This window comes from Monodelphis domestica, chromosome 8, assembly GCF_027887165.1.
Source record: "Monodelphis domestica isolate mMonDom1 chromosome 8, mMonDom1.pri, whole genome shotgun sequence".
Classification (NCBI taxonomy): domain Eukaryota; kingdom Metazoa; phylum Chordata; class Mammalia; order Didelphimorphia; family Didelphidae; genus Monodelphis; species Monodelphis domestica.
In genome coordinates, this window is record NC_077234.1 from 135,463,827 (window position 1) to 135,478,471 (window position 14,645).

At 36.6% G+C, this 14,645-nt stretch overlaps 1 protein-coding gene across 2 annotated transcripts in view; it reads left to right on the forward strand.

The window, feature by feature from the left end:
• Positions 1 to 14,645, forward strand: part of NDFIP2 (Nedd4 family interacting protein 2) — a 118,298-nt gene that overhangs the window by 83,825 nt on the left and 19,828 nt on the right. The gene's annotated exons all lie outside the window — the stretch shown is intronic.

Consider the following 14,645-nt stretch of genomic DNA (forward strand, 5'->3'; position numbering starts at 1 on the left):
AGTACTTGGATATGGTTAGGAAAGAGTTATGAAGTCCAGCCCATAAGTCATATAGTGTGACAAATGGAAATAGAAGAAATAGTGAGAATGAGGCTGCTGTTAAAAATAGTAGAAAAAAGTTGGGAAATGGCGAAAATTCAGTGCAAGAAAGTGAATCTGTGAGTAAAAGTACATGCAATAAAGTAAGAAAAAGGCAGAGACAGATTAAAGAAATTGATGCAGAAATAAAAGAAATTACTTCACAAATTGCAAATGAGATAAGAGACTTACAGAAAAGCTGCATCTTAACTAAACAGGAAAAGTGGCAATGAAATGAAATCATTTTTAGAGAACTTTTTCCAGTGTAGATTTGGCAATAAGATTGGATTGTGCAAAAGAGAAAGAATCACAAGAACTCAAGAAGGAGTTAGTGACAGATACGAAGACACATAATTTCAGTTCCCTAAAGGTTACTGTTGCTATAGATGACAATGCTTTAAAAACATTCACAGATGACCTTCCACTAAACTTAGTTAATTTTTCTAAAAGCTACATGGCATAGGGTAAGAAAATACATCTAATTTGGATCCAGAAGCTAATGCCTTCCATCCAGCAATTAGTGATGCAGATGAGACAAAATTAACTGAATATGAAGCTGAAACTACTTTTGAACACAATAATCCTATTCAAAGTAATGGAGTAATAACAGTTAAATTTGAATATGGGGATGGAATGGCAGAACAACCGAGGATTCATTTGGTGCCAATGTTCTATGTGGCAGAGGGGTATCTGGCCAAAGCAACAGCTATGATTTAGATTCATGTTCCACTGTAGTAGAGAGTACAACCTCCAATGAAGACTTAATTAATGAATCAAATCAAGAAGAATTAGCTGAGACACACATACAACTGGCAGAGAGTAGCAAAGACATGGACACTGATTTAGTGTTTATGAACACCTTCGCTACAAAGCCAGAAACAGATATATGTTATACTGTGGAACAGACTGAAGGTGCACATCCTACTGATGATACAGGGGGAAATGTAGATGTACCAAACTTATTTCCAGAAGAAAATAATAAAATAGCGGGAAAGATTCCTATCTCTACACAGTCAAATGAAAATGAAGATAAACATAAACCTCAGACTAGTGATAGAGTATGATCTATGATTTTTTTTTTAAATATATTTTATTTGATCATTTCCAAGCATTATTCGTTAAAGACATAGATCATTTTCTTTTCCTCCCCCCCCACCCCCCATAGCCGACGCGTAAGTCCACTGGGCATTAGATGTTTTCTTGATTTGAACCCATTGCTTTGTTGATAGTATTTGCATTAGAGTGTTCATTTAAAGTCTGTCCTCTGTCATGTCCCCTCAACCTCTGTATTCAGGCAGTTGCTTTTTCTCGGTGTTTCCACTCCCATAGTTTATCCTTTGCTTATGAATGGTGTTTTTTTTTCTCCTGGATCCCTGAAAGTTGTTCAGGGACATTACACCGCCCCTAATGGAGAAGTCCATTACGTTCGATTATACCACAGTGTATTAGTCTCTGTGTACAATGTTCTCCTGGTTCTGCTCCTCTCGCTCTGCATCACTTCCTGGAGGTTGTTCCAGTCTCCATGGAACTTCTCCACTTTATTATTCCTTTGAGCACAATAGTATTCCATCACCAACATATACCACAATTTGTTCAGCCATTCCCCAATTGATGGGCATCCCCTCGTTTTCCAGTTTTGGGCCACCACAAAGAGCGCAGCTATGAATATTTTTGTACAAGTCTTTGTGTCCATTATCTCTTTGGGGTACAGACCCAGCAGTGCTATGGCTGGGTCAAAGGGTAGATATTCTTTTGTCGCCCTTTGGGCATAGTTCCAAATTGCCCTCCAGAATGGTTGGATCAGTTCACAACTCCACCAGCAATGAATTAATGTCCCTACTTTGCCACATCCCCTCCAGCATTCATTACTTTCCTTTGCTGTTATGTTAGCCAATCTGCTAGGTGTGAGGTGATACCTCAGAGTTGTTTTGATTTGCATCTCTCTGATTATAAGAGATGTAGAGCACTTCTTCATGTGCTTGTTAATAGTTTTGATTTCTTTATCTGAGAACTGCCTATCCATTTCCCTTGCCCATTTATCAATTGGAGAATGGCTTGATTTTTTGTACAATTGATTTAGCTCATTATAAATATGAGTAATTAAACCTTTGTCAGAGGTTTCTATGAAGATTTTTTCCCAATTTGTTGTTTCCCTTCTGATTTTAGTTATATTGGTTTTGTTTGTACAAAAGCTTTTTAGTTTGATGTAGTCAAAATTATTTATTTTACATTTTGTGATTCTTTCTATATCTTGCTTGGTTTTAAAGCCTTTCCCCTCCCAAAGGTCTGACATGTATACTATTCTGTGTTTACCCAATTTACTTATGGTTTCCTTCTTTATGTTTAAGTCACTCACCCATTTTGAATTTATCTTGGTGTAGGGTGTGAGGTGTTGATCTATTCCTAGTCTCTCCCACACTGTCTTCCAATTTTCCCAGCAGTTTTTATCGAATAGTGGATTTTTGTCCCAAAAGCTGGGATCTTTGGGTTTATCGTATACTGTCTTGCTGAGGTCGTTTTCCCCCAGTCTATTCCACTGATCTTCCTTTCTGTTATGATCTATGATTTTTAACAGTATAGACGATCTGTAAGAAGAAGCTAACCCCATACCATCAAGTTTACCAATTCAAAATGTAATTCTAAAGCTTAGTAGTGATAAACAAACAGGAGCTGATTTGAGAAACACAGAAGTTGGTTACATTGGCGTAGCTCAGCATGCAAAGCCAGAGCTACCAACATCTAACAAAAGTTTACATGACACTGAGCAAAATCCAAAGAACATAGTGAGTGGATTTAGTGAATTAGATTCAGATACTGAATCTGAAGGAACATCAGAAGGTGTAATAATAGTGGATGAAGATGATTTAGAACAGATGCCTTACCAATTTTATAAGCTTTATGACGAGGTAGACGAAGAAGGGGATGTGTGGGACACTAGTGAGAAGATTGAGTACCTGGAACCAGTGCAAACAAAATCTTACCAAGACTATGATGAGGAGTTATTCTTTGGGCACAGAACAAGTTGCATACCATTAGAAGAAATTTATGCAAGATTAGGGGTTGATAAAATGATTTTATAGAGAAATTGAATTACATGGCTTATACAGATACAGATTTTGAAGGGGAAGGAGAATATCAAGAAACATATTAAGAACTGGAGGAGGAGAGATAGATACACGATTTCACTTCTATTCTCTAACTTCAAAAACATGACAAGTACCATTTATGCTGGAACAGTGAAACCAAAATTAGTTGTAGTTCCATAGGACCATCATACTACTAAAAAACCTTATGAGAATGAAGACTAGTCTTAGGTAGCATGAAAAATATGTTATTCTAGCAAAAGAAGAACAAGTAATTCAACAACAAGAACACTCCTAACCTTGTAGCATAAAACTCCAACTTCATAACTAGGACAGACACAAACATCTAGAATGTTGGGGAAGCATAGATTCACATTGGATGAATTTGTTAAGAAGGCTTTAACATCCAATTATAGTTGAGAACTAAGAGGAAAGGTTATTCATATCTCTCAATCTTCATCCTAAAACAGTCTCTACTGGGGGAAGGAAGAGAGAAAGGGTATACCATGAAGATATTACTTTATAGCTTCAGATACCCCACTAGACACAACATTATGATCATGTCATCAGTGAAGATAAATACAAATGACATAAAAAACCAGTCCTAGTCATGAAAAGCAACATGAATAGGCCAAGAAGAAATCAAAAACAGTCTTGTGGATGAAAGCCTGTGAAAACAAAGGAAAACACATGAGAGTACTTTCCACCAGAATACAGACAAGAGAGCATTGCACATGTTGAAATGATAAAAGGATAGCACCCCTGAAGCAAATACAGTCAGTAATACAGACAAAAGGAAAACATGCATTTAAAAGTTTAGCAGCCATGTAATAGCCTCTATATATTTTTATATGAAGTCTCTGCCAGCCACACAATAATTGAACAGAAAGAAACAATGTTATTTCAAGTGAATACATAATTCTTTAAATTCTGTCTCCAAGAAATAAGTATAGTAACCATACAAGAAATGATTACTGTAACCATATAATAAATCTCCTTATAAAAAGTCACAGCAAAAGATTAGAAACTACTTCAAATCACTATTCTTAACAAAATCTTGAGAACCTATGCATAATGCTCATACCCACCCATGAAGAACACATGTACAGATTACTTATATGCATGAAGATGTACATATGCAAATATTATCCCTATGCATAAAGAAAACACATGTAATCCTTACTTTCGCACATGAAGATTGATAAATTTTGATAAACATTCATGAAGATTTCAACTTACTTCCATGCACACGTAAATTTCACTTTACATGCATGCATACATCAAGCCTTACATGCATACATGTTTGTTCCCGTGTATTCCTGGTTCCTGATTATTCTAGTGGATCCTGAGTTGACGAACACAAGTCTTCAATCAAAAGTGAAAGAAGACAGAAGAGTGGCATGCTGATCAGACGACGGACCAGAGAGGAAGAAAGAGTTTCTACAAGCATCATAAATGGACATGGAAGGTCTTTGGAACTTTGGAATTTTGGAACTTTTGATCATGAATATATGTAAGAATGCATCATATATGTTAACATCACATATATGCATGCACGTTCTACATAGAATACATGTTAGGAAGATATCTCATGGAATGGGTAAGTATACAACATGCATAGTTACATAACAAGAAGACACACTGATACAAATTTCTGTAGAAAATTCAAACAGACTACTAACATTTCTTATCTGCATGAGTTTGCACAGAAATCTAGAATTATGTACACATGTAAAAACTAATTGACTAACAAGCTAACTTTATTGGAATAGTTTATTAATATTCTAAGTACTAACAATAGTGACAGCCTAGTGAATTTGTTCAAGTCTTAAGGAAGTAGAGAGAGAGATAGAAGTTCGTAAGTATAGAAGTTAGATTGCATTGTTATTGTAAGTTAGTATTTGTTAGAGGTAGGAATTTTCTTGGTTAAATTTATAGATATTAGGAAATAGGACAATTGCTTATTCTGAATGTTAGTGAAATTGTTGGAATAATTTGAAAGTTATTACATGATTTGTTGTGTAAAAACTATGTTCATGTAAATCCCTTACCTAAACCATTTTCCTATACCCACTCTTATACCCACTACCTAGATGCTTGTAGACAGAATAGCTAAATTTAGTTAGGATTTTGTTATTTTTGGGAAAGTAAAGAATATTTAAGACAGTACAGAGTTAAGAATAGATATTGTTATATATAAGGTAAGTATCATTGAAAGATGCAAGATACATTTTTTTTAAAGAAAAAAAGGGGGGAATATGGAAGAGACATGAAGGAAGAGAGAACTTCATGCATGCAAGACAGAAATCTGGGGACATCATCTGTCAATCAAGGTGTAAATTCCAAATAGAATGTTCCCAGAAAAGTTAGTTGGAGAGTCAAGCCAGGCTGAAGGGGGAAGAAGCTCTGAACTGGACACCCTGTTAGTTTCTGTCCTAGACTGAAGGACCCTGGGGGTGGGGGGCGGTCTGGAGCTAGGTTGAAAAGAAATTAACTTTTGTTGGTGGTTTAGAGTGTGAAGACCTGATTGTATATTTGAGATTTGAGTTTGAAGGAAGAAGAAAGAAGATTAAAGAGTTGTCCTCCCATCTTCATGATAGATTTTTGTGTCACAGCTGTGACAGGACTGACATTTCCTAAAATCTCCTAACCCTCCTTATAGACTAGGGACAACTTATCCCTCTCACCTCAATCTCCATTCTTGTCCTGTTTTCCTCAATAAACTTCCTTACCTGAGACAGAGGGAAAAAATATCTCCCCTAAATCTCACAGTTCACCTTTGAATTACTTAGAAGGGTGGTTGATTAACATGGGGGAGGAGATGAGAGGCAGGAGGGTGTGGGTGGAAAACTGGGAGGTGAAGGGTGGATGGTAGGAAATATCTTGATCTGTTAGCCATCAGTAGTGATCAATAGGCAACCCCAGAGTATCCCCTCTAATAGTATCTCTCTATCTCTCAGAAATATATCTATCTCCATTACAACTAGGCACCTTGAAGTTTCCCTTAGTATCTCTCTAGTCAAGTGAGAGTTTCTCAGTTATTCCTCATGTGTGTTTCTTGTGGACAGCATATGGTAGGGTTTTGGTTTCTAATCCACTCTGCTATTTGCTTATGTTTTATGGGTGAGTTCATTCCATTCACATTCAGAGTTATCGTTAACAGCTGTGTATTTCCCAGCATTTTGATTTTCACTCTTTAGTCCTGCCCTTTCTTGTTTCACTATTTGCTTCTATTCTAGTGTTTTGTTTTTAATCAGTCCCCCTAATTCCCACCCTTATTTTACTTCCCTTTCTACCCCCTCTTCTTATTCCCCTCTTAAATTCTTTACAGTCTTTTTAAACTACTCCCCCATCCTCTCCCTCCCTTGTAATGCTTCCCTTCCCACCAGTCTGTTTGTTACCCTTCTACTTCCCAATAGGGCACAAATCAATTCTCTGCCCCAATGTATTTGATTGTTCTCCCCCCTTTGACAATTTCAATGCACATAAGAATTGAGTATTTCCTATCTCCGACCTCTTTACTCTTCCAGTATATTGATGTTCTCCTCCACTACCACTATACACTTCTTTGTGACATGTAAATTTACCTCATTTTGTTTCTTTTCACATGTCTCTTAATATTAACCTCTCTCGTTGTATACATATGTGCACATATATTTTGCATACATATATCTATATGCATATTTATGTTTTGGCATTTCATCCTATATAGTTTGTCACTATTCCCTCCTATACAATTCTTCTAACTACCCAGGTGATAATGACATTTTTTTTTAATTTTATAGTATTTTATTTGATCATTTCCATGCATTTTTCATTAAAGACAAAGATCATTTTCTTTTCCTCCCTCCCACCCCCCCGTGGCCGACGTGTGATTCCACTGGTATCATATGTGTTCTTGACTTGAACCCATTGCCATGTTGTTAGTATTTGCATCAGAGTGTTCGCTCAGAGTCTTTCCTCTGTCATGTCCCCTCAGCCATTGTAGTCAGGCAGTTGCTTTTCCTTGGTGTTTCTACTCCCTCAGTTTGTCCTCTGCTTTTGGATAGTGTTTTTTTTCTCCTTGATCCCTGCAGATTGTGCAGGGACATTACACCACCACTAATGGAGAAGCCCATTATGTTCGATGATACCACAGTGTGTTTGTCTCTGTGTACAATGTTCTCCTGGTTCTGCTCCTCTCGCTCTGCATCACTTCCTGGAGGTTGTTCCAGTTCACATGGAAATCCTCCACTTTATTATTCCTTTGAGCACAATAGTATTCCATCACCAACATATACCACAATTTGTTCAGCCATTCCCCAATTGATGGGCATCCCCTCATTTTCCAATTTTTGGCCACCACAAAGAGCGCAGCTATGAATATTTTTGTACAAGTCTTTTTGTCCAGATAATAACATTTTTTAAGAGTTACCAATAGCCTCTTTCTTGTAGGACTATGTATCATTTTAACTTATTTGGTCCTTTAAGAAAAGTTTATTTGTTTTTTGTTTTTTCCCCCTTTCTTAATTACCTTCTGATGATTCTCTTGAGGTCTGCGTTTGGGCATCAAATGGCCTTTTCAGGTCTGGTCTTTTCTTTACTATTACTTGGAATTCTTCTATTTTATTAAATCACCACACTTCCACCTGTAAGAATATAGTCAATTTTGCTGGGTAGTTGATTCTTGATTGTAGACCTAGTTCCCTTGCTTTTTGGAATATCATATTCCATGCATTTTGGTCCTTCAGTGTAAATGCAGCCAGATCCTATGTTATTCTAACAGTAGTTCCATGATATCTGAATGACTTCTTCTTAGCAGCTTGTAATATTATTTTCCTTGGTCTGGCAGTTCTTGAATTTGGCTATAACATTCCTGGTTGTTTTCAGTTGGGCATTAAGTACAGGAGGTGATCTGTGGATTCTTTCAGTCTCTACTTTTCCCTCTTGTTCTAGAATATCGGGGCAGTTTTCTTGGATAATTTCTTGTAGGATGATGTCCAGCCTTTTTCTTTTGTCATCGTCTTCCAGTAGGCCATGTAATATTTATTGGGAAAGGAAATAGGATTGGGAAAAATGGGGATAAATGGGAGGTTTCTGTGGGGTATGGAGGAGTTAAGGGGAGAGAGGGAACACTGTTTGGTGAAGCAGGGGACGGAGATGCCCCCTGCTGAGAGGAAACAGCAGGGGTCCGATAAAGTTTTTTATTGCCTTGATGACTGTAAAGAAGTTCAGCTCCCTCTATGACCAGAAAAGATAGTCCACTTATCTGACTGAGAATTTAAATAATATAAAGTTTTATAATCCAGTTGGAATTGGAGTTTTACCTTAGCTTCAGAGTATAGGGCCAGGCCCTAGAGGCTGGCGGAGGTTTTGTCCCACTTCTGTCTACTCTTGTTGTTCTAATTCAGAATCTTAGCAATAGACAGAAAGCAAACAAGAACAATTCTAACCTTTAGAAGCCTGTGTCTTTGGGCTGAACCAAGAAGAGCATGCCACTCCAGACTGGGCTGAACAACCAATGATTCTTAAGTTGTCTCTCCTGGAATGATTTTCTAAATATTCTCTCTTGTGAATGAGATGTTTCGTATTTTCTTCAAATTTTTCATTGTTTTGATTTTGTTTTATAGTTTCCTGCTGCCTTGTGAAGTCTCTTGCTTCTGGTTTTTAAAGACTCGATTTCATCCCTGGCTTTTTGTTCATCCTTCTCCTTCTGGTCTGATTTTCTTTGGAGGTCATTTTTCATCTCCTTTGCCTCATGTTCCAGTTTCTTTGTCGCGTCCTTTATCTCCTTTATCTCATTTTCAAGCTGATTAATTTTGGCTTTTAAGACACTATTTTCTCATTTTAGTTCAAGTGCCTCTATTTCCAGATGACTCATCTTGCTTTTAAATTCTTTCCCCAGTTGTCTTCAACCTCTCTTAATTGTGTTTTGAATTGTATTTTTGAGTTCTTACAAAGCCTGAGTCCAATTAGCTGGAGTTTCTGTGATTTTGCTTTGTGTTCCTTGTTCCTCCTCTGTTACATTTGCTCTTTGTTCATTGCCTGGATAGAAGCTGTCAATTGTAATTTCTTTTTTCTTTTTCTGTTTGCTTATATTTACCCCTTTTTTTCCCCCTGTATTTGCCTGCACTCTTGCTCCTTTCATTGTGTGGTGGATCTGTGGATTTGGGTTTTTCTGTCAGCCTTCACCCTTGGAGTTTAGCAAGGCACTCAGAGCAGTCTGTGGGGGAGGGGTGTTGGAGCTTGAGCTTCCCTGCCCTCTGAAGGATTGATGAGATTAAGCCCAGCCTAGTTGAACTTGCAGAGCTGGATGTGCCCCGAGGCCAAAACCTTGGGAAGGGGGGGGTGCAGTATGGAGTGTCTCTGCTACTGTGACTAGGCTGCATCCTCTGTTCTCTTTGAGCTGCCTCCCAGCCACCCGTGTTTGGAGCCCTGAACCTGGCACAGCTTTTCCCTCAAGGTACTCCCTCCAGACTAGTGCCCTTGGCTGACCAGAGATTCTGGCCACTGCTGGAGGCTCAGTACTGTGGGTGGGGGAGGGGTCCATTGACCTTCCTTCTTCCTTCCCCTTAAACTCAAATGTTCTTGAATTCAGGCATTTTGGGTGAGTACCTTTTAACTTGAGTCCAGCAAGTTGGTTCCTTAGCTCTGTTCTGTTGTTAGATTTGGTTTTCTGTCCTCTAGGAGCATTTGGTTTTTAGTCGGTGAGGAAAGGTTTTCAGAGGTCTGAACTTTTGCTTCCTCTATGCTGCCATCTTGACTCTGCCTCTCCTTAAAGAATATTATTGATAATTACTACAATCTTTGTTTTTAATTGGTAATCTTATGTTGAATATGAAGGAATTTTGTATGTTTCAGTTGAAGACTAACACATTCTCTCCAGTAGCATGTTACTTTTCTAAATTGCCCATTTCCTTAACAACAGATTAAAAGCCTATATGTTATTATTTTTATTATGGTTACTCCCTTTGGAAAATAGCCAAAAATATGATGATTTGGGTATTATTTTCTATGAATAAAGTAAACTTATTTGGTGATAGCAACTCTAATTTTTAAATTCTAGTTCCTATTAATATTCACATTTCAATATTCATTTGGGATGAGTTAATTTTTGTATTTCTTTCTAGTCATTAAAAAAACTCACATTCATCATTTAAGTGTTTCAGTAAAATTTAGATTTAACACAATATGATCATTATATCAGTCTTATTAGCTAATAATTTTATTAATAACCACAAAGGCATTTCTGGCTTGAAATACTATTACTAATGATATCCCTGATAGATATTTTATAACTTTCTTTCTATATCAGAGAGTTGTTCTATTAACATTGTGACAAGTGAATCTAACTCAATTCATCATCTTTTCCTGTCTGATTTATATTTCCCTTTGGCTTTATTTGGAATCTAGTTTATCTAATAGTTTCATTAGGCATAGATCTATTCGTGATCATTAGCTACCATCTAGTGGCAGAAGTCTAAATTGCAGTTTGAGCCATACCTTCCAGGCCATCTAGTGGTCATTCTGCATTTGACTTTCTTTATAGCTGTTCTCTATAGATGGAGAGCACTGTAAAACTACATTTCAATTTTAAATCCTTGGTATTATGTTTTGCAAAAAGGTTATTATCCAAGGAAAAGTAGTTATGTTAATAATTATGTCAGTGGTCATATCTTATTCCTTACTATAATAAGCATTTAACAAATACTCATTGAATTACTTATATTCCTTGAAAATCTCTTATCCTGCTAATAGCTATAAAAGGAAAATAAAGATCAATTCAGATTGTGAGTTCCAGAGTTTGGTAGCATACATACACATATATACACATGTATACACACACTTAAATTTTTTCTTTTGTTTGGTATTCATTCAATAAACTTTTATTAAATATCTAACTTGTTCTAAGTACCATGATAAGCATTGGGAAAAAGAAGTAAAGCTAAAAGAGAGCCCTTGTTTCCCAGGAGGTCACAATCTAATGGGAGAGTAAATAGACAAATAAGTATATATACATAAACTATATATAGGATAAACTGGATATCATCCACAGAAGTGAAGGCATTTGAATTAAAGGGATTGAGGGAAGTTTACTTTAGGAAGTAGAATTTTAATTAGTATTTTAAGGAAGTCAGGAGGTAATGATGAAGAGAAAGAACATTCTATGCACAAGGGATAGTCATTGAAAATGCCTGAAATAGAGACATGAAAAACTTTCGTCCAAGGAATAGCAACAAGTCCATCCAGTGTCACTGGATCCAGGAGTATTTGAGACAGGAGGGATGTCATGTATAAAAATCCTGGAAAAGTAGGGAGGGACTAGGTTATAAAGGGTTCTGAATGCCAAAGAGAGGCTTTTATATTTGATCCTGGAAGTGAGAAGGAACCATTGAAGTTTATTGAGTCAGCAGGTAATCTGGTTTCGCCCAGTCTTTAGGAAGATTACTTTGACAAGAGAATAGATGGGAGAAGAGAGACACTGGCAACATGGAGACCAAGAGATTGGCTTCTGCCATAGACAGCTAAAGTGACAAAGACTTGTGCCGTGGTGGTGGTAATGTCAAAGGAAAGAAAGGTGCATATGTGAGGGATGTTAAGAAAGAATAATTGATAGGCTTTGGCAACAGATTGGATATGAGAGAGTGAGTGACTGAGGAGATGAGGATGATATCTAGGTTGTGAGCACAGACATACATGGTGATAGCTATGGGGAAGTTTGGAAAGAGAATGAATTCAATTCTGGACATGCCAGGTTTAGGTGATCTCCAGCACATCCAGTTTGAGATGTCTGAAAGGCAGTTGGAAATGTGAGGCAAGTTCAGCAGAGAGGTTAGAGCTAGATAGGTATGTTTGAGAATTATCAGCACAAAGATGATAATTAAATTGATGAGAGCTGACAATCACCAAGTGAAGTAGTGTACAGGAAAAAAAATACATCCAGCTGAGAGCCCTGTGGCACATCCAAGGTTAGATAGCATGACCTGGGTGAAAACTTAGCAGAAGGTATCTCAGAGACCAGACAGATAGGAGGAGAACCAGGAGAGAATCGTATTCAGAAAACCTAAAGTGAAGAGAATATCAAAATTAAAGTGATAGACACACCCATAGGGGCATTAATAAAGATGAGGATTGATAAAAGACTTTTGGATTTGCTATTTAGGAGATGGTTAGTAATTTAGGGGAGAACTGCTTTGGTAAGAAAGTGAAAGGACAGGAAGTAGGCATTTGAGAGGGAGTGATTGAAAATATGTGAGATAGTGGGGATAGAAGAACAGGGAGTCTATTGGAGAAGATTGGAAGAGTGCAGGGAAAGGGGTCAGCCTAGATGAAAAGAAGGGCATCTCTTAGGAGAGATAGGGTGAATGAGGATTTTAGTGTCATGTCCTTGAGTGATATGAAAGAAAGAGGAAGGAAGAAGAGAGAGCACTTAGCGAATAGCCTTGATTTTTTTTTTTTAAACCCATACCTTTCATCTTGGAATCAATACTGTGTATTGGTTTGAAGGCAGAAGAGTGGTAAGTGCTAGGCAATGGGGGTAAAGTGACTTGCCCAGTGTCACCCAGCTGGGAAGTGTCCGAGGCCAGATGTGAACCTAGGACCTCCCGTCTCTAGGCCTGGCTCCCAATCCACTGAGCTACCCAGAAGCCCCCATGGCCTTGATTTTTTAAGTAAAATATGAGACAAGGTTCTCAGCTAAGAGGGTGAAGGGAAGGAGAACTATGGCAGAGAATTTTTAGGAGGTAATAAAGATGTTTTAAAGATTGACTGTATGAATGGGATAGTGTATTAATTAGGGAAGTGTAAAAAGAAGTTTCTTCCAGCAATGAGGCATAGCCCATATTTTACATAAATTTGTAGTTGATCCATTCAGTATGGTTTTGTTAGTTTCTCTAATTTTGTATAGCAGCGCTTCTATAGTAGAGAAAGGTGGGAGTGATCCAAAGCTGAAGTTTGGTGGGGCAAGATCAGGTACATTATAAGGAGACTTAAGAGAAGAGCATTGCGATAGAGTTGAACTGATTTAGCAAGGCATCAGAATGAGGAAAGGAAGAAAATGTAGCCAGGGCAGGAGTGATAGCCTGGGATAAAACTGAGGAGTAGAAGTATCAGAGGCTTACCATGGATGAAGAACAGGTTTATAGGAAATGAAGGCAGACAGAGAATTAGAGCAGTCGATTATATATCAGATAAAAGAAGCTCAGAGTTCATCAACATGGAAATGTACATTTGTGAATGATGGCAAGATAAAGTGTAAAACCATCTTTAAAATGTGACTGGTGTGTCAAAATTTCATGAAAACTGCTACACATAAAAGTAGAAAAAATATGTTGATTACTTTGTAGAATCATAGGACAATTTTTACATTTTAAAAATATTTATTTGTTTGTTACATTAAAATGCCCAGTTAATTCCTTTCCATCTCTGCCCCCATTTGAGAAGTCATCATTTATATCTCAAGTCATTCTTCAAACAATATTTCTGTTGCTTTATATAATGTCCTCTTGTTTCTGCTTTTTCACTCTTCATAATTTTCTATCTTTCCATGTTTTCCCAAAAATTATCCTGTATTTCATAGGACAAGGAGACTTGTTAAAATCAAGTCCATCTATTTTGTTTGCTTTCCAGGCTTTCCATGTTCTATAGATGATCCATTTTTCTTTTGTTATTATGATTATGTACAATATTCCCTCTACATTATGTACAAGTATTATTTCCTCATGACTGATCTCTATATATTTATATTTTAAGTCAATCCTCTCTTGCCTTTCTGCTAAGGCAGTGGGAAAATAGCTTATTTCTTGAAAATATAGAAGATCCCTTTAATTATATATCTGTGTACCTGGAGATATGATACTGTATGAAGCACTTCAGTGTATGTCGCCTATTTAGAAAACATTTTTATTTTGAAAAGTTTGATTTTTTTTGCACAATGTTTATTCTTTCTACTAACCTAATATGATGCCGATTAAGAATTCTCAGAACATCATATTAAAATAAGTCTGCTAAAGGATTTTAAAGGATGTTTGATGAAGAATTTTAGATGTATGTATATTTAGGATCACTGTTTTGTCTAGCATTTTTAAGCATAAGTATAATGCCCTTTATGTATTTTGATGTTTTTTAGGTTGAACTCATTTTTGTTGATAGTACCACTTCTCTTTTTTTAAAAATTAGACAGCCTGTAGTTTCTTTAAGACTAGACTTTTATTTAAAAATTATTTAAATGTTTCCAAATAAAAGGTGTTCCTATAAACAATATATTTTTAAATTCTGCTTTTTATTCATTCTGTATTTTTTTGGTAATTTTTTGATACTTTAGCCCATTTCTTTTCCGTATTATTAGTATTAGTGTTTGTCTTGCTTTATATTTTCCTAAAAAGGCATATATTCTCATTTTTATTATTAATTATAATTAATTATTAATTCAGTTTAAACAAGACATTTCTAAATAAAGTTTTTCTATCTTATCATATGTAGTAAGTAGATTAGTTTTACTTGGAT